This window comes from Pogona vitticeps, chromosome 2 (assembly GCF_051106095.1).
Source record: "Pogona vitticeps strain Pit_001003342236 chromosome 2, PviZW2.1, whole genome shotgun sequence".
NCBI lineage: Eukaryota > Metazoa > Chordata > Lepidosauria > Squamata > Agamidae > Pogona > Pogona vitticeps.
In genome coordinates, this window is record NC_135784.1 from 161,841,167 (window position 1) to 161,862,278 (window position 21,112).

The 21,112-nt window shown below is 46.0% G+C and overlaps 2 long non-coding RNA genes across 2 annotated transcripts; both read left to right on the forward strand.

The window, feature by feature from the left end:
• Nucleotides 1–2,853: 2,853 nt before the first annotated feature.
• On the forward strand, nucleotides 2,854–8,981 carry LOC144586408 (uncharacterized). The gene is made up of 2 exons (XR_013541219.1): nucleotides 2,854–2,942; nucleotides 8,739–8,981. It is a non-coding gene; the product is annotated as an uncharacterized LOC144586408 (long non-coding RNA).
• Nucleotides 8,982–11,781: 2,800 nt separating this feature from the next.
• LOC144586407 (uncharacterized) lies at nucleotides 11,782–15,524 on the forward strand. Its single transcript, XR_013541218.1, has 4 exons — nucleotides 11,782–12,098; nucleotides 12,675–12,995; nucleotides 13,565–13,706; nucleotides 14,689–15,524. It is a non-coding gene; the product is annotated as an uncharacterized LOC144586407 (long non-coding RNA).
• The last annotated feature ends 5,588 nt before the right edge of the window (nucleotides 15,525–21,112 follow it).

Sequence of the window (21,112 nt, forward strand, 5' to 3'; positions counted from 1 at the left end):
ATTGGCCACACCACTGACCTTGAAGACACCAGCCTTCCCTGAAATGCCACTGTGATGGATAAACTACGAGGCTGGCTCTATCCTTCCTCCTTTTGTCCCACGATAGATTGAGTTCCAATGTTTCATGGGAGGCGAGGGAAGCATTAGTCACATCTGGACTTAATTTTCAATGGATTATTTTCGCAGTCAGTATGAGGCAGACAAAATTTTGGGCTATCAGTAGACAATTGCAACATGAAAATAGGATTAATGCACCAATTTAGGGCAGAATCCAAAATCCCAGATAGGCTTGCTGTAGAAGGTTTGGATTGGCCTTTATGTCCCTTTTGCTGGCACAACTATCCTTCTGCCGGCCCAGCCCCCTGAGGCTGGCCTAACCCTCTGTGGGGGCTGATCCCCCATCTGATCAGTGGGGAGAAGGGCCAAAAGGGGGAGGGGAAGTGGAGGAGAAAGGGAGGGGCAGTGGAGGAGCTGAGTTACACCAAGCTCAAACTCCTCACCCTTATGCTGGCACAAGTCAGGCCAGGAAAAAAATACTCCAAAGTAATTTCCAGCACATGGAACCCAATGGGAGCTCGCAAAATAATTAAGGCCCCAATCCTCCCACCTCTCAGGGAGACACACTCAGTTGAGATTACGATACAGCACACCATCACCGGTATATATACCCCTCACTCAGATGTCAACATACGGGCCAGGGGATTCTTTCTCTCTGGCTTTGCAGCATACTGACTTTGGACTCACGAGGAGACACTTGAGTCGTGGTGGTGGTGGCAACTCACTATGGGAAACGGCACTTTGCAACATAAAACACACAAAAGACCCACTCCAAAGCGTGTAAGTTCTCTTCTCTAACATCTGTCTGCGTCGCATCCTGCCTCGTATCCTAACAGGTAGAGACTTCAACCCCCAGAAATCCTGACCAGTAGAGGTGGTGGTGAAGGCTTCTGGAAGTTGTAGTCCAAGAATATCTGGAGGACCAAGGTTGGGGACCACTGTCCTAACAGGTAGGGCCACTAATCTGTCTGCCTCGTATCCTAAGAGGTAGAGCCATCCCGGAATGCAGCTGCAAGACACAAACACCCCAAAGCCTGGGGCTTCCAGCTTCTAGAAAAGAAAACCCAGGTAAGTGAAGGGGGAGAAGCCATGAAATGTCAGTCTTGCCTTTCTCATGAGAGTACTTCTCACTAGCAACAAATAAGACTTGTATTCGCGAAGGCTTTCACGGCCGGGATCTAATGGTTGTTGTGGGTTTTTCGGGCTTCTTGGCCTTGTTCTGAAAGTGGTTCTTCCTAACGTTTCGCCAGTCTCTGTGGCCGGCATCTTCAGAGGACAGCAAACTGTGCTCTGGGTATTCTTGAGAGTGGGTGGGTGGGCCCATTGTAAGTGCCATCGGTTCCCCAACATATGAATTAGCCGAACACCTAGCAACCCTTCTACAGACCCACATTGGAGAAACCTCATCCTACATCAAGGACTCAGGGCATTTCATAAGCAAGATCAGCACTCTAAAACTCAACCCTGGGGATAGACTGGTCAGTTTTGATGTAGTATCCCTGTTCACTAAGGTACCGGTAAAGGACACCCTGATACTCATCCAGCAGATATTCCCAGAAGACATCAAGGCCCTCTTCCAGCACTGCCTTACAACCAGCTATTTCCAGTGGGATAATGAATTCTACGAACAGACAGATGGAGTGGCCATGGGCAGCCCTCTCAGCCCGGTTATAGCAAATTTCTACATGGAGCATTTTGAAAAACTTGCCCTGGCTTCAGCACCCCTCGCACCCACAGTCTGGTTCCGATATGTGGATGACACCTTTACAATCTGGAGTCACGGTGAAGAAAAATTGGAAGAATTTCTCAACCATCTCAACAGCATCCATCCAAATATATAATTCACCGTGGAAAAAGAAACAGAGGGCCAACTCCCATTCCTAGATGTCATGGTCCTACGCAAAACTGACCTCCGACTAGGACACAAGGTCTACAGAAAACCCACCCACACAGACAGGTACCTACACAAAAACTCCAACCACCACCCACGGCAAAAAAGAGGCATAATCAAAACACTGGTAGACCGTGCAAATCGGAACCGTGAAGCTCAGTTTCTCAGCACTGAACTCAACCATCTGAATTGGGCCCTACAGGCAAATTAAAAAGTGAAATCACAGGAGCCATCAAACCAAGAAAACAACACCGAACTGAAGAAGAAAAACAGCCACCCACAAACAAAGTACTCCTGCCATACATCAAAGGGGTCACAGACCGCATGGGGAAACTTCTGGAAAAACACAACTTACAAACAGTATTTAAGCCCACCACAAAAATACAACAAATGTTACGGTCAGCAAAGGACAGAAGGGACCCCCCTCACCACTGCAAGAGTATACCGGATACCTTGCAGTTGTGGCCAGGTATACATTGGAACCACAAAACGAAGCATCCACACCAGAATGAAAGAACATGAGAGACACTGCAGACTAAAACAACCAGAAAAATCTGCAGTAGCTGAACATGCCATAAAACAAAGTGGACATGAAATTCTATTTCAAAATACTGAAATACTGGACAACACCAGCAATCATTACGTCAGACTACACATGGAAGCCATTGAAATCCACAAGCATCAACAAAACTTCAACCGGAAGGAGGAATGTCTGAAACTCAACAAAACCTGGCTCCCAGCTCTCAAAAACACATAGTGCAAAAGGTCAATGAACTCCACCCAGCCACAAGGTCAAGGGATTACTGCACACAAAAGAAACAGCTAATGACACCCATCAACCACAGGGACAGATAATCTCCCCTCCTTATCAAAACAATACAGCCACAACAAAACACACGAATCAACTGTGACGGCTGCGATGACGTCACCTGCCTATCATGGTTATGCTGGAACCCATCTGCCTATAGCAGAGCAGGAGGTGGGACTCCAGGAGGTGGAGCTGTGTATATAAGGGGGGGGGGAGTGAATGATGTGAGTCAGTTAAGAGTTAGAGTGAGAGTTAAGAGTTTTGGAGTTAAGAGTCATGAAGAGTTAAGGTCTGAGTGATAGTGTGTATGAGGGGATACTTTATTATTACTGATTGCCTTTTTATTTTAGTTGATAAAGTGATTTACCATTCCTTCTGTTGTTATCAATAAACTTAAGTTTTTATTTTAAAAATCATACTTTTGTCTGAAGAATTTTATGAGGGATTGGTTGGTGGCAGCGTAAATAAAGTGTGAATGAGAGAGTGTCCTGACCATTGTGACGTGGAAGAGGAGCGTCACAACGAAAATTGGTGGCAGTGTGTGGGATACGAGTTGTCCACTTGTCCAGTTGGCCAGTAAAGCCTTGGCTAAAGTGGCAAGAGCAAAAGGACTTCAGTGAGGGTCACCTGAAGTGGAGAGCATGGGTAACTCTCTAGGATTTGTCTCAAGGGGAGCAAATCTAGTGGAGAGGCGCTCAAGCTTCAGTGTGAGAGGACTGTCGTATGAGCTCTGTAGTGGCCATTTTGTGAGGGAGAGTAGCCCCAAAGCAGAGACTGTGGCGAGTTGGTCAGAGTGTCCTGAGTTAGGTGAACTCTGAGAGGACAGACCAAGCCCAGCAAAGCTGAGGGATCTCCATTTTAAACAGCTCCAATGGGTGGAGAGAGCTGTGGTGATTCTAAAGGCAATAATATAAAATAAGTATCCTTAGTTGGCAAGAGGCCCAGAAAAGGGGAAAAAGAAGACGACATAGAAGCTTAGTTACAGTTTCTAGTGTCAGATCAGCTGGAACACACTGCAAATATATATCAGACCTTAACACAGAAAGGGAAAAAGTATTTTAAACAGAGGCTTGGAAATAGTCAGGAGCCTTTTGTGTAAGAAACATGCCTTTGACGCGCAGTAAAATGGCTGAAAGTGAGCCTAAATCTCCAGAGATGTCTGAGGGAACTGGAGAGGTGATTGATGGAGAAGGGGACAGATTTACCTCAGAGCGGGAGGAAGAAATTAATGGGGAACAGTTATCAGAACTGAGGAAAATTCAATTAGCCCAGGAACATGAATATAGAATGAGACAATTGGAAAGGGAGGCTGAGAGAGAGAGAATTGCCCTAGAGAAGGAGGAAAGAATGAGACAAATGGAGATGGAAAAGGAGGAAAGAGAGAGACAATTTGAACTGGAGAAACAGCGTATGGCATTGGAGATAAGAAGAATGGAATTACTGAACCAGAACAATAATAATAATAGGGAAAATGAGGAGAGCCAATTATCAAAAGCAGATTTAAAGAAATTTCCATCCTATAAACAAGGGGATTCGGTTGAAGCGTTCCTTACAAGTTTTGAGAGAGCAGCCTCAGATTTTTCTCTCAGAGAAGCAGAGAAAATGGTAGTTTTAAGGTCTCTGATTAGTGGGAAAATGGCAGAAATATATGCTGATATGCCAATAGAACTCAGTAAAGATTACTCGGAGTTTAAAAAGTTGGTTTTTCTTAGATTTGGCATTAATTCAGAACACCTCAGACAGAAATTCAGAAAGCTCACCAAGAAATCAGATGAAAGTTTCACACAGCTGGGTTATAACTTAGAGAGATGTTTGGACAGGTGGTTGGAACAGAAGAATGTACAGACTTTTCAACAGTTAAAAAATATTGTAGGTTTGGAGCAGTTCTATTCCTTGCTCCGTGGTGAACTTAAATATTTGGTTCAGGAAAGGAAACCTACTGACATTAGACAGGCTGCACAGATTGCTGATTTTATTTCACAAATAAGGGGGCCTGTAAGTTATGAGGAAAAAGGTATGAGGAAAACATGGGACCCAAAGTACTCCAAAGAGCCAGGTCAGGGTCAGGCTAAAATGGGCAGCCATTTTGTGGGTAAAACTTCTGGGCAGAGCCAGTCCAGGAACCCGATTTTGGAGGGAAAAGAAAAATCAGAAAAGTTCACTAACAGAGGCTCATGGGGAGATAAAATTTGCTTTGCTTGTCAAGGCAGGGGACACATTGCTTCCCAGTGTTTTAACACAACTCAAAAGAAAGAAATTTCTCCTCAGAAAGTGAATTTGAAAGAGGCAAAGTCTGTGTATTGTATACAGAACAGCCAAATGAGTCCCTCTAGAGATAGCCCTGTTGCCATGGGAACGCAGCCAGAAGCAGCAGCTAGCTCTTCAGAAATGGATACTTCTAGTGGCCAGAGTACAGAATATCAGGATCTGCCAATAGCTGAAATAAGACATTGTTTGTACATTCAGATAAATTCTCAGCTACTGGAATCAGCTGGGGACAGAATAAAAATTTTAGGACAGAATTACACTGCTTTACGAGACACTTGCTCACAAGTGTCGGACTGCCACTCTGATATTGTACCTCAGGAATGTATAATTCCTGGTCAGAATATGACTCTCAGAGGAATTGGGAAGGAGTTAGTGAGCTTGCCTGTGGCAGATGTTTTAGTTGATTATCAAGGATGACGGGGAGTGTGGCGAATGGGGGTTTCTTCTCAAATTCCTACACCTTGTCTTATTGGCACTGACTTAACAAAGCATGTCAAGAGTGCCTTGGTGATTACGCGATCACAACCTGAACAAAGGGAAGCTAGTAATGGTACTGGCTCTCAAGAACAAGAAGAGAACATACCCCAGGCTGAGGCATTTTCGTTAGAAATACCTCAGAAAAGTGTATTTGCCAGGGTTCAGATAGCAGACCCCACTTTAAAAAGCTGTTTTGAAAAGGTGGATGACAAAGAATTAATGCTTGAATGTCCTGAACGTTTCATTATAAAGTGTGGGTTGCTCTATAAGGAAAAACTGATTAATATGGCAAAGGGAGGGCCTGAGATTAAAAAGCAGTTGGTTGTTCCTGATAAATATCGCCCTATGCTGCTAGAAAAGGGACATGCAGACATTTTCTCAGCTCATTTGGGGATAAATAAGACCAAACAGAGAATAGCCCAAAACTTTTATTGGCCTGATATGGGAAAACATATTAGGAGTTTCTGCCAGAGATGCGTTGTATGTCAAAAACAGGGACATAACCGTGACAAGACAAAAGCAAAGCTGTGTCCTCTACCAGTAATTTCAACACCTTTTAAACATCTAGGAGTGGATATCATAGGTCCATTGCCCACAGTCACTAAGCGAGGGAACAGATTTATTTTAACTATTGTGGACCATGCCACTAGGTACCCTGAGGCAATTCCTTTACGAAACATAGAGACCCAGACTGTAGCGGAGGCTTTAGTAAATTATATGAGTAGAATGGGTTTCCCTTCTGAGATTATCACAGACTTAGGAACCTCTTTTACATCCAGACTTATGAAAAGGTTATGGCAGATATGTGGGATCAGACACCTCGAAACTTCTCCTTATCACCCAGAATGTAACGAGTTAACGGAAAGATTTAATGGTACTCTCATCAGGATGATCAGAGCTTACTTACAGGAGAATCCAAATAATTGGGACCAAAAGTTACAACTACTCTTATATGCATACAGATCAGTCCCACAGGAAAGTACTGGGTTTAGTCCTTTCGAGCTATTATTTGGGAGACATGTAAGGGGACCACTAGATTTAATCAAGCAGAATTGGGAACAGTGTATTGAAGATGATCCCCACGATGTAGTAACTTATATTGATTCACTAATGAACTGCCTCAAGAGAAATATGGATTTGGCTGTGGAAAATATAACAACTAAAAAGGCCAAACAGAAACAGTGGTATGACAAACGAGCACGAGAATGTCAATTCAACCCAGGGGATGAGGTTCTTAGGCTGAGACCCATTAAGGGGAACAAATTACAACTTAAATGGGATGGACCATATAGAGTGAATCAGAAAATGAGTGACCTTAATTATATTATTGAGGACGATGGAAGTTTAGGCAGGAGGGTTGTTCATGTCAATGCCCTTAAGCCCTATTATAGAGAAACGAACCAGGTGCTGTTTGCCATGAAGGCTGCTGATAAAGAGGAACATGAGTTACCCTTCTGGGAAGGGAGGGGTCAGCAGAAGTTTAATCCACAAGATGTGCAGATCAGCCCTAGTCTATCTAGTGAACAGCAGAGTAGTCTTAGGACTCTGGTTACAAAATATCAAGAAGTGTTCTCAAGCAAACCTGGTGTTGCCAAGGGAGTGCTACACAGGATTGACACAGGGAATGCTTCCCCTCAATCTGTAACACCATATAGAGTAACAGGTCCTTATGTAGAGAAAGTGCGCAAAGAACTGGATGAAATGCTGAAAGACCAAATTATTGTACCCTCTTCTAGTGCTTGGTCAGCCCCGGTAGTCTTAGTGGACAAGCCGGACGGTTCCATCAGGTTCTGCGTGGACTACAGAAAGTTAAATGCAGTAACCAAACCTGATGCGTATCCTATGCCCAGGCTTGATGACCTAATTGAAACCATTGGGGGTTGCAGATTCATATCTTGTCTGGACCTAACGAAAGGGTTCTGGCAAGTAAGAATTGACCCAAAGGACCAAGAGAAAACAGCATTTTGTAGTCCATTTGGTCTGTTTGAATTCCGGGTTCTTAGTTTTGGCCTGCGAAATTCACCAGCTACATTTCAAAGGCTCATGGACAAAACTTTGCAAGGGCTCAGTGCATTTACTGTGGCTTATATCGATGACATTGGGGTATTTAGCAACACATGGCTAGATCACCTATATCATTTAGAGATAGTGCTACAAAGACTAAAAGACGCTGGGTTAACTGTCAAAGCCAGTAAGTGTCAGCTAGGAAGCACTGAAATGAAATACTTGGGTCATAGAGTTGGAGGAGGTCTTATCAAACCCCTAGAGGCCAAGATAGATGCAATCCTTAAATGGCCCAGACCCAATACCAAAAAGAAAGTGAGATCCTTTTTAGGTCTGGTAGGGTACTATAGAAAGTTTATACCCTGCTTTAGTGAAATTGCTGCACCATTGACAGAGCTAACGAAGAAAAGGAGCAGTGACCGTGTTTCCTGGTCCCAAGACTGCAAGGTGGCGTTTGGTCGGCTGAAAGAAGCTTTAACCAACCATCCTGTGCTGCATGCTCCTGACTTCAGCAGAGAGTTTATCATCTATACCGACGCATCCAATGCCGGTGTTGAAGCGGTGCTGTGTCAACAAGATGACGACGGAGACCAACATCCTGTGTCGTACCTAAGCAAGAAGCTGAATCCAAGTGAGAAGAACATGTCTACCATTGAGAAGGAGTGTTGGGCCATCGTTTTTGCAATTAAGAAATTGAAGGCCTACATCTGGGGTCGTCATTTTACCTTGTGCACTGATCACTCACCTCTAATGTGGCTAAGGACAATGAAAGCCCAGAACAGTAAGCTGATGAGGTGGGCGCTTCTCTTACAGGACTATGACTTTGAGGTTAAGGTGGTCAGAGGGACTCTGAACTGTGTGGCTGACGCCTTATCCAGAAGACCAGAAGACAACGGATGAACTTATATGGACATTTAAAGTATATGTGAATGTAAATGGTTATACTATGTGTTGAAATGTCGAGTGTGTTTTCAATGCATTATTATATGTGCTTTTATTGTTTAAAGTAAGTAGTGGTAAGTATAGGTATGCTTAGAAATGTGTTATTTTATGTGTGTTATTGAAATGTTGTAGATAACAATGTAATTTGCTTGCTGTTGTTTTGTGGTGAAAAGCACTATAGCTTTTCATCACAAAACAACTTATTAAGGGGGAAGGTATGTGACGGCTGCGATGACGTCACCTGCCTATCATGGTTATGCTGGAACCCATCTGCCTATAGCAGAGCAGGAGGTGGGACTCCAGGAGGTGGAGCTGTGTATATAAGGGGGGGGAGTGAATGATGTGAGTCAGTTAAGAGTTAGAGTGAGAGTTAAGAGTTTTGGAGTTAAGAGTCATGAAGAGTTAAGGTCTGAGTGATAGTGTGTATGAGGGGATACTTTATTATTACTGATTGCCTTTTTATTTTAGTTGATAAACTGATTTACCATTCCTTCTGTTGTTATCAATAAACTTAAGTTTTTATTTTAAAAATCATACTTTTGTCTGAAGAGTTTTATGAGGGATTGGTTGGTGGCAGCGTAAATAAATTGTGAATGAGAGAGTGTCCTGACCATTGTGACGTGGAAGAGGAACGTCACATCAACCATCTCCTCATTCGGACAATAGCCTATCTCACAAACTAGCCTTCTCACAGCCATAAATACTCCACCCACTCTCAAGCCTACCCAGAGCACAGTTTGCTGTCCTCTGAAAATGCTGGCCACAGAGACTGGCGAAACGTTAGGAAGAACCACTTTCAGAACACGGCCAAGAAGCCCGAGAAACCCACATCAACCAAATAAGACTTGACTTCTTCTCCTGCCTGTATCTTCTAGGGCTGAAGTGAAGTTGTTGTGATAAAGCTGAGACTCTGCATGCACACAATAGACTTCAGGGAGACTCCAAAGCCCATGAGCCAGGGCAGTCCATACCCCCATGGTGCCCTCTTTAGCTACCTCCCAACAGCACCACCATGTCCAGTGCTCTACGACTTCAAAAGAAGCAACGGCCCGCTGTCCTCTCCTTTCCATACTAGACTAGGGCTTTGACTGTTGTCCCCTATCTCTCTTTTTTACACAGGTAGCTGTGCTACGGGTGCAGCTCCCGAACCACTCTGCCCTGTGTGACCACAGTCATTTCAGTAAGCACTGCCTGAGCCTTGCAACTGGACACTGGCAATGGTATGGCCAGACAGCTATGGGTCAGGTGCAGCACAGCTACATGAAGGCTCTCTGCACATGTCTCTCTGCTGTCTGTCTGTCTGTCTGTCTTCTCTTTGTCGAAGATACAAGGGTGCTTCTGAGGCAAAATGCCAGTGCCCAGGCACACTATGTTCCTAGCACCCTTTCTTTGAAAATGCTCAATAAAATGCCATCTACAACATGTCATTTGTTTATTCCTGTAATTACATGATTACACAAGTAGGCTCAAGGCCTTTCTCCAAGGGGATGATGTGGCAGGAAAATGGAAGGAACATAAACTCCATTTTCCATCATAATGTCAGGGGAAGGGTGGAAGAAACCCCATGGCTTGCCTTTAAAATGGAGTGGGGCGTGAAAACAAATGCAGAGGGCCCCATCCACCCATCATGAGCTCTAGGAACAAGGTTGAGAGTGGGTGAGGCCTGTGCCGGCTGTCCAATAATGACCCAGGCGGCTGAGGGTGGGCAGAATGCTACTCTTCAGGGACCCAAACTACCCTCCCAGAAATTAACCAGGAGGCTGAGGGTGGGCAGGATTAGGGTCGGATGGATCCACGCAGCCCCCCAATCATGAGCCAGGAGGCAGAGGGAGTGGGTGGGAGCCAACCCGGCTGCCCAATCATGGAGGAAAGAGCCCAAGTTAAGTCCCTAAACATTACCCAACCAGAAAAGAAGACAGGAAGATGGACAGTGAAAGGTCAGACCCTGAGCTGTGTAGAGTTGTGTCAGAGGGACGAGAGCCCCCGTGATCCCTAACATGCCCAGCCTAGGAATGGTTGCCCAAAGTCCAACTCTGCACAGCTCTGGTTGCTATAGTTGCCACTGATGTCGAGTTAGAAGGGAGGGAAAAGGGAGTAAGACGAGGCCCTGCCACGGAAGGAGGGTGGCATGGCATGTAGGGAGGTCACTAGGAGGAAGGGGGTGGGTTTCTGCAAGAGAATCCTTGGGAAATGCTTGGGAATGTGAAAGGCAGCTCTGCAGTTCCAAAAAAGTGGGGAGAGGGCAAGACGGATCACATCCTGCAGCAGCTTGCTTGCCTCGTGGCCCAAAGTAGGCATGGGCCACGTCATCCCGCAACTGTACCGCCTGTGGATCCTGGCCCTGGGATGTTTCCCCCGTCACATTCAAAACACACATGGGAAGTCATGGCTATAAGAGTCCCCACATCTGGGGGGGGATCTAGGGGGGCAAGTTATGTAGCACAGCACACACTAGCAAGGTCTTTGACACCTTTTCTGATTTGCGGAGCAGGCGACCCCCTACGTGCTGCAGAAGACAGAAACAGGTCCTCAGGGTACGGTGTCTTCTGGAATGGCCGGAGAGGACAGCCCCAATCAGCTGGAGTGGGGGTAACCTGGCCGATAACATCTGGATGAGTCCCCCCTGTTCCCTCCCATTTGCCAGGCACTAAACTTACTCAGCCACCAGCCTCGGCTTCATGAACCTGGGCATCATGAACCCATCCAAGCATAGTGCCATTCACATAGGTGAAAGTTCCCTGGGCATTACCAGAGGCTATCATGTTAATGGCATTTATGAAAGATTTCTCACTTCCCCTTTCACCTTTTTACAGCCGTGACCCTCCCTACCAAGGCTGCAGCAGGCAGGGCTGGAACCAGGGATCTGCTGGAGAAGCATCGAGAAACCCATCAGTCAAAAAGACTGCGTTCGGCCAGAGGGCGTGTCAAGGGCATCACCACACCGTCGCCTGCCTGTCTTCAGAGAGACCCTTGCCTCCCTGGTGCCAGCAGTGGGGGAGTTCAAAAGCATTTAAAACTCAGTCCCTCTCCCTGACTCAGAGATTCCTGGTTTTGGCACCAGGAAAGCTGCCACTCTAACCATCTTTCAGAAAACAGAGCAGAGGAAAGACCAGAGAGTTTCTTGGAGTAAAACAGCAGTTTATTTTGAGCTCAAAAAGTCACAAATGCATTTTGTATGAATTCAAGTGTACCTACATGTTCAGCTCCTTTATAGCTAATAGCTACCTGTTTATATATTTTGGATGTCTTATTCACTTCACAGCTAAAAAAGAGTGGAGAAGAGAGAAAGGAGGCTCAGGCAATGAAGGACCCATCCTGGCTGTGAAGAATGCTTTCTATAGGCCTTGAAACTGGGGAGGAATTTTTTGGCTTCCCTTGGTGGGCTAATTAGGCACACCTGGTGACCTCCAGGAGCTACTCTTCCAGGCGTTACCAATTAGTTGGCTTCAGAAAGGACTGCAGCTGATTGGTTGGAAAGGCTGCAGGCTCTGATGGAGGGAGATGGGATAGAAGGCCAGCCAGAGGAAATGGCTGAGCTCAGCAGTTCTGGGCAGCAACTTTGTTCTGTTTGGAACATGTCCTCCATCCTGCTGTTATGAGGAACTCTGCTTGAGCACTGGAACCATGTTACTCTGTGGGGAGAGCCGAGAGGTAAGAAAGCTGTTATTGTTTTTGGTGGGAACAGCTCTTAGCTGCCTAAATCTCAGAATAGTTTTTATCCTTAAAGTTGCTTTTGAGCCTGGATGTGCTTTTGCATCACCCTGGCTCAAAGTATGACTAAAGTGGTCAGTGCATCCTCTCTGTAAGAGGCTTCCCACTTCACTAATAGTGAACCTGGAAGAGTCTAAGGGGAAAAAAAAAACAATTAATCTGGGTCAGCAGTTCCTTTCAACTGGTTTAGCTTTGCTTGGTTATTCAGGGGAATGCATTTCCCCCAAACGTTGTTGACTTTGCTGTTAGGTCTTTGAGTATTGATTAGGCAGAAGACTTGTTCAGCTTCCTTTGTTTCAGGTGAGCCCTTTTGATGGCCTTGCCTTTGCCTCCCATCCTTTGGGGGCATTCCTAGCCGGTGTAATAAAAGGGCCTTTGGCTCTCTCTGCATGCAAGGCTTAGTCTGAGCTGTAGGTGGCAGCAGAGCAGTTCTCTCTCTCTTTCTCTAGCCATGCCTTCCCTGGTTCTCAAGTTTGATGGTGTCTCTCTTTCTCTGTCCGCCTTTCCTCCTCCAAGGTAGAGTGAGGCGTGGACAGGGCGCTTTACCAGAGCTGCTGGCTATGGCAACTGGATGTGTCCCCCCAAGGCGGCGGCCAGGGCCCTTCTCTGCCCCACAGCCTCTTTCGTGAAGGGCCTGCAAGCCCCGCCCAGCGAAGGGAAAGCCTCGTCCTCCGCTCTCTCACCGCCCAAATCGCCTTGGGAGGATTCCCGCTAACGAAGGCCGGCGCTGCTCCGCCCTGAGGCAGGGCCCAAACCCGTTGCCGAGCAACCCTCCGGCATCCCCCATTCTGGCGTGCTCTAGCGGAAGGGGCATCGGCAGCTGGCCAGGCAAGGCAGGTAGGTCGCTGCGCCTGGCGGGAGAGGGTGGTGACCCTTTGGACCGAGGGCTGGGCTCCTGGCCCCAGTCAGCGCAGCTACTTGTTTCTTTACCCCAACGTCAGAGGACACCACAGTTTGCCAAAGACCAGGAGTGGGGAGGGGGGTGGAAGAAAATGCCAGCCCAGGGGCTGCCTTGTTGCCTGCCACCCCTTTCTGTCTGTCTCTCTTTTTCCCTTCCAAGGTCCCAGCTTGCTTGGGGGGGCGTTGGGGGCGGGAGTCACCCTTGTAGAGTCTCTTCTAAACTGATCATTTCCTCAGGGCTTTTTGATCTTAAGTGTCTGGAGGGGATCAAACCCTTTCATCTAAGGTATGATAAGGAAAAGATTGCACAGATTTTGACTGCTTTCCTTTTCAGTTTAAGGTGTTAACAGGTACATTTCCCCCCCCCCCCCATTTCATATTGTCCATATGAAGGAATAAATGAAGATATAGGTTATGTTAAGAGTGTACTTATCTGTTTTGCATGTTATGTCTTGACAGCTGCTGCATTGTCATTTTGGTTTATTTGGTGTGCATTGTGTTTTCAGACTTTTGAAGTACGTCTGTGCGCCGATGGTTGAATGAGCATAATGGGTAGCAAGGAAGAAACATGGCAGAAACGGGATGCCAAATGCTATGATTGTCTGGTTGAAATGAAAACTCTTGACTGAAAACTGTTGAATAAGTCAGGTAAACCTTAGAAGGAAGTATTTCTTTTCTTCTTCATTTTAAAGAAACTTATTTAAGGCACATAAAATAAAGAGATGTACAGCATTTTTTTAAAAAAATTAAAATAAAATCAGTAGTCGGCAAAGTATCATTAAAACAGTGGCAAAGGTAAATCTGTTCTTGCACAGTACGTCATTAAAAGCTGGTTGGAATTGGACTGTCTTCACAGTCTGTCCAGGAGCTATTAAGGGACGTGTGTCGCAAGGCCTTTTCCGTTCATAGCAAACCAGATGTGCCTGCCAAATGCCTCTCTAAGAGTGCAAGCGACTTTTCAGGTTCAGAGAAAGGATGCATCTGAGCCGCCTTTACAGAGAGAAAGAAATGGAGGATTAGACAATGTTATGATATTGTAAATTCTTTTTGAAAGTTCTCCACCTGATGTTGAGAACTGTAACATAGTGGTTGAGAACATGGTTATGAATAGGTGAAAACTCGTGTTCATCCATGTAAGGATCAAAGACTAGGAGAGCGTACACGGCATCACTTAGGTTACTTCAGAATAAAAAAAATAAAAGCAGCAGTCAAAAAGAGTGAATGAGAGAGTTTCGGGAGTTAAGATCAAAGCATACAGTTGATTCAGGATTGTCAAATGGCCAAAATAAAGGTGCATTTTCCCACATTTACTCTAGTCTCATCTGACAGTTTTTTCCTTATGTAAAGAAGAAAGATCTTCTGTGTCAGATTTTAGATTTCTATTCTACATATCTCATTCTAATAATCTTGACTGATTTTTCATGGATGAAAATGTCAGGTTTCTAGTGCCTCCAGTGTGTTTTTCTGCTTAGAGCTGTGTTTCCAAATGCAAAATCTTAACAATGCAGGTGTGTTGCCTTTAATGCTTTTGTGAACTTGCAGCAGAAGTATTTCAGTGCAAAAGTACTTATTCCTGGAAAAAAAATCAGTGTTCTGACCATTGCAATTTTGTCTTATTTTCTCCCTGCAGAACGTCGGAGATGTGCACTTTGCATTAGAAAGCTCAGTGAGCCATCAAATGCAAGCACATGAACTCTTGGTTGAAAGAACTGGAGTGACGGCATATAAAACAAAGTGGCTTCTGCATCTGCTGAAATGTCTCATGCCTGAGAGACATCCTAGACTGCAGTGATCACGAAACGAAAAGGCTAAAGGTTTAGGTGATCACAGAACAAAGAGAAAGCAATTAACTTTAGAGAGAAGCAAGATGTCATTGGACATGTAGATGTCCACCAGCAGAATTCCTTGGGCAAGGCCCTGAGAACTCCCTTTTATGAACCTTAACAAGCTTACAGATTGTTGACAGAATTCAGATGGGACACTAGTTACCTCATGGCCACTCAGGATAGGCCGGAGAAATCCTTTGAAGTTACGCTCTAACTCTAAGGGAAAATAGGCAGACTGGGTGAGTCACCCCTCCCCGTCAGGAGTCGCTCTCACTATGCCAGGAGAGTGTACTCTGCACTGAAGAACAGACATCAGCTAGTGACCTGGAGGGGAGCGTTCCCACACTAGACCATATGGAAGTGCTATATTTGCCAAACCTGAACTTGAAACCTAGTCCAGCCATTCTTTTGTCTTTCAACCTGTGGCCAACAACCATTGGCAAAACGAGGGGAAAATGCCTCCTTATGAGAGACTTGAGTTGGCACCCTTGATAGCAAAAGAAAAACAATAGAACACAGCTGGCGTCAGGAAGGGATGTGTGTTGGGGAGGAAATGAGCTGAGAGGGGAAAGACAGATGGTGTGGCAAGCACTGAATGACAGAACTTCCTCGGGGGGTGGGGGAGAGAACCAAACTTGTGGGGTGGGGGGAGGAAATGGACAGGGCTTGGGTCATGGAGGGAATGACTGCAGAATGGGGGGGGGGGAGAACCACGGTCATGGTGGCCGGAAAAATACGGGGGGATAGACAGGGCTCGCGTCGAGGAGGGAATGAGGGGTGGGGAGGGGGCAGAACCGCACTTGAGGTGGGCAGGAAAAGGCCATGGGCATTAGATGAGATGCGTCGAGGAGGGACTGACAAGAGAGCGGGGTGGGTGGGAGGGACCATGCGTGGGTTGGGCCAGAAAGGCAGGGTGGGGATAGAGGGGGCTTGAGGGCAGGAGAGAGAAGAGGGTTGAAGGTGAAGGGGGATTTGTGGTAGGCAGGGCGCGCAGCGGGGAGCAGAGGGGGCGTTGCGGAAGGGTTTGTGAAAGGAAAGGGGTGGTCCTGGGAGTGGAGAGGGATGGACAAGAGGGGTTTCTTTGCATAATAGAGATGAATGAGAAGAAAGGAATGTTATTTTCTTGGGTATATAAGGGGAAAGAGAAACAGTCTTTTTATGGGTATGTTTCTACCCATTTAATGCACGCTTCTGCTTAAAATAGTGTGCTGCATCCCAAATTTCAAATCAGCTATTCCCAGAAGCTACAAACAACCCCATCAGACTTCTTTTCTTCTCTCTACCCCAAGAGAGACTCTTAATAACTGACTGAATCCTCTTCAGGGAAGACCATGGAAAGCATTTCCTTGACATCCACCCAGGTAGGGGCTGAGAAACATGTCCCCTACCCCAATATTAAAATTGACCCATCAGTGGCACTTTCTGAAATGAGACAATGCAAAGTCTGCTTATTTCCTTGGCTGATGGGAAGTGATAGCTTCTCCAGTGTTATTGTGAATTCAGCTGGCTTTTGTCATTGCCTTTTAGAGAGGGGTGCTGTTTTAAAGCTGAGACAGGAGAAATATTTCATGTACCCGTCTCGTGGGTGGGTGTTAAGATAATCCTGGTATTCAATTTTTTCAGGAGGGGAAGCATTGGCTTCTCTTCCCTTAGAGGGAAATAGGCAGGCTTGGCATCGTCTCGTGCTGCAGCTCGCTGAAGTTCTAATCTTCAGGCAGGAGAGCTCCTTCTACCCGTCATTGGAGGGAGGGTGTCAAGGAGAGCACTTAAGCATTTGAGAATTGTTAGTTTCTCTTCTGCTCCATGGTCATAGCAGGTTTGGCATCGTCACATTTTGAAGAAGGGTTTGTTCTGGCAAGTTTTTGCATTGTTTAATTTTGGGGGTGTGGTGCGTCCTTAGGCTCCTTTCATATTGGATTAGGCGACGTATATCCTCTACCCGTCTTGAGCGATTGGTTGTCAAGGAAATCCCTTCCGTGGGCTTTCCTGAACAGAAGTGGTGATTTCTCTTCTGTTCAAAGACAACGTCAGGCTTGGCTTCGTCGTAATTGGGGGGGCTGGGTTCGTAGTGCGATTTTCATTACGAAAATGATTTCCTTTACCCGTCGTGTGTGATTGGATTTCTAGGAAATGACTTTCATGGCTTTCTTGAAGAGAAGAAGTAATTTCTCTTCTGGTTGAAGGAAACTATCAGTCTTTGCATTGTTTCACTTCGGTGGCGTGGTGCGTCCTTAGGCGCCTTTCATATTGGATTAGGCGACGTATATCCTCTACCCGTCTTGAGTGATTGGTTGTCCAGGAAATCCCTTCCGTGGGCTTTCCTGAACAGAAGTGGTGATTTCTCTTCTGTTCAAAGACAACATCAGGCTTGGCTTCGTCGTATTTGGGGGGGCTGGGTTCGCAGTGCGATTTTCATTACGAAAAGGATTTCCTTTACCCGTCGTGTGTGATTGGATTTCTAGGAAATGACTTTAATGGCTATCTTGAAGAGAAGAAGTAATTTCTCTTCTGGTTGAAGGAAACTATCAGTCTTTGCATTGTTTCACTTCACTGGCGTGGTGCGTCCTTAGGCGCCTTTCATATTGGATTAGGCGACGTATATCCTCTACCCGTCTTGAGCGATTGGTTGTCAAGGAAATCCCTTCCGTGGGCTTTCCTGAACAGAAGTGGTGATTTCTCTTCTGTTCAAAGACAACATCAGGCTTGGCTTCATCGTAATTGGGGGGGCCGGGTTCGCAGTGCGATTTTCATTACGAAAAGGATTTCCTTTACCCGTCGTGTGTGATTGGATTTCTAGGAAATGACTTTAATGGCTATCTTGAAGAGAAGAAGTAATTTCTCTTCTGGTTGAAGGACACTCTCAGTCTTTGCATTGTTTCACTTCACTGGCGTGGTGCGTCCTTAGGCGCCTTTCATATTGGATTAGGCGACGTATATCCTCTACCCGTCTTGAGTGATTGGTTGTCCAGGAAATCCCTTCCATGGGCTTTCCTGAACAGAAGTGGTGATTTCTCTTCTGTTCAAAGACAACATCAGGCTTGGCTTCGTCGTAATTGGGGGGGCTGGGTTCGCAGTGCGATTTTCATTACGAAAAGGATTTCCTTTACCCGTCGTGTGTGATTGGATTTCTAGGAAATGACTTTCATGGCTATCTTGAAGAGAAGAAGTAATTTCTCTTCTGGTTGAAGGAAACTATCAGTCTTTGCATTGTTTCACTTCGGTGGCGTGGTGCGTCCTTAGGCGCCTTTCATATTGGATTAGGTGACGTATATCCTCTACCCGTCTTGAGCGATTGGTTGTCAAGGAAATCCCTTCCGTGGGCTTTCCTGAACAGAAGTGGTGATTTCTCTTCTGTTCAAAGACAACATCAGGCTTGGCTTCATCGTAATTGGGGGGGCCGGGTTCGCAGTGCGATTTTCATTACGAAAAGGATTTCCTTTACCCGTCGTGTGTGATTGGATTTCTAGGAAATGACTTTAATGGCTATCTTGAAGAGAAGAAGTAATTTCTCTTCTGGTTGAAGGACACTCTCAGTCTTTGCATTGTTTCACTTCACTGGCGTGGTGCGTCCTTAGGCGCCTTTCATATTGGATTAGGCGACGTATATCCTCTACCCGTCTTGAGTGATTGGTTGTCCAGGAAATCCCTTCCATGGGCTTTCCTGAACAGAAGTGGTGATTTCTCTTCTGTTCAAAGACAACATCAGGCTTGGCTTCGTCGTAATTGGGGGGGCCGGGTTCGCAGTGCGATTTTCATTACGAAAAGGATTTCCTTTACCCGTCGTGTGTGATTGGATTTCTAGGAAATGACTTTAATGGCTATCTTGAAGAGAAGAAGTAATTTCTCTTCTGGTTGAAGGACACTCTCAGTCTTTGCATTGTTTCACTTCACTGGCGTGGTGCGTCCTTAGGCGCCTTTCATATTGGATTAGGCGACGTATATCCTCTACCCGTCTTGAGTGATTGGTTGTCCAGGAAATCCCTTCCATGGGCTTTCCTGAACAGAAGTGGTGATTTCTCTTCTGTTCAAAGACAACATCAGGCTTGGCTTCGTCGTAATTGGGGGGGCTGGGTTCGCAGTGCGATTTTCATTACGAAAAGGATTTCCTTTACCCGTCGTGTGTGATTGGATTTCTAGGAAATGACTTTCATGGCTATCTTGAAGAGAAGAAGTAATTTCTCTTCTGGTTGAAGGAAACTATCAGTCTTTGCATTGTTTCACTTCGGTGGCGTGGTGCGTCCTTAGGCGCCTTTCATATTGGATTAGGCGACGTATATCCTCTACCCGTCTTGAGCGATTGGTTGTCAAGGAAATCCCTTCCGTGGGCTTTCCTGAACAGAAGTGGGGATTTCTCTTCTGTTCAAAGACAACGTCAGGCTTGGCTTCGTCCTAATTGGGGGGGCTGAGTTCGTAGTGCCATTTTCATTACGAAAATGATTTCCTTTACCCGTCCTGTGTGATTGGATTTCTAGGAAATGACTTTCATGGCTTTCTTGAAGAGAAGAAGTAATTTCTCTTCTGGTTGAAGGAAACTATCAGTCTTTGCATTGTTTCACTTCACTGGCGTGGTGCGTCCTTAGGCGCCTTTCATATTGGATTAGGCGACGTATATCCTCTACCCGTCTTGAGTGATTGGTTGTCCAGGAAATCCCTTCCATGGGCTTTCCTGAACAGAAGTGGTGATTTCTCTTCTGTTCAAAGACAACATCAGGCTTGGCTTCGTCGTAATTGGGGGGGCTGGGTTCGCAGTGCGATTTTCATTACGAAAAGGAATTCCTTTACCCGTCGTGTGTGATTGGATTTCTAGGAAATGACTTTAATGGCTATCTTGAAGAGAAGAAGTAATTTCTCTTCTGGTTGAAGGAAACTATCAGTCTTTGCATTGTTTCACTTCGGTGGCGTGGTGCGTCCTTAGGCGCCTTTCATATTGGATTAGGTGACGTATATCCTCTACCCGTCTTGAGCGATTGGTTGTCAAGGAAATCCCTTCCGTGGGCTTTCCTGAACAGAAGTGGTGATTTCTCTTCTGTTCAAAGACAACATCAGGCTTGGCTTCGTCGTAATTTGGGGGGCTGGGTTCGCAGTGCGATTTTCATTACGAAAAGGATTTCCTTTACCCGTCTGTGATTGGATTTCTAGGAAATGACTTTCATGGCTATCTTGAAGAGAAGAAGTAATTTCTCTTCTGGTTGAAGGAAACTATCAGTCTTTGCATTGTTTCACTTCGGTGGCGTGGTGCGTCCTTAGGCGCCTTTCATATTGGATTAGGCGACGTATATTCTCTACCCGTCTTGAGCGATTGGTTGTCCAGGAAATCCCTTCCGTGGGCTTTCCTGAACAGAAGTGGTGATTTCTCTTCTGTTCAAAGACAACATCAGGTTTGGCTTCGTCGTAATTGGGGCGGCCGGGTTTGTAGTGCCATTTTCATTACGAAAAGGATTTCCTTTACCCGTCCTGTGTGATTGGATTTCTAGGAAATGACTTTCATGGCTATCTTGAAGAGAAGAAGTAATTTCTCTTCTGGTTGAAGGAAACTATCAGTCTTTGCATTGTTTCACTTTGGTGGCGTGGTGCGTCCTTAGGCGCCTTTCATATTGGATTAGGCGACGTATATCCTCTACCCGTCTTGAGCGATTGGTTGTCCAGGAAATCCCTTCCGTGGGCTTTCCTGAACAGAAGTGGTGATTTCTCTTCTGTTCAAAGGCAACATCAGGCTTGGCTTCAATATTCGGGTGGGGGACATAAGTCTCGGGCCCTATCTGGGTTCGATGTCGAGGAAATGGTTTTCTTTGTCTTCCCTGAGGTGGATTCAGTCAGTTATGAACAGTCTCTCTTGGTGTAGAGAGAAGAAAACACCTCTGTTAGACTGGGTTTCATTTTCCCCTTATATACCCAAGAAAATAGCATTCCTTTGTTCTCATTCACCTCCATTAAGCAAATAAACCCCTCTTGTCCGTCCATCTTGACTCCCAGGCCCACCCCTTTCCTTTCACAAACCCTCCCGTAATGCCCCCTCTGCTCCCCGCTGCGTGCCCTGCCTACCACAAATCCCCCTTCACCCCCAACCCTCTTCTCTCTCCTCCCCTCAAGCCCCCTCTATCCCCACCCTGCCTTTCTGGCCCAACCCAAGCATGGTCCCTCCCACTCGCCCTGCCCTCTTGTCAGTCCCTCCTCGATGCATCTCATCTAATGCCCATGGCCTTTTCCTGCCCACCTCAAGTGCGGTTG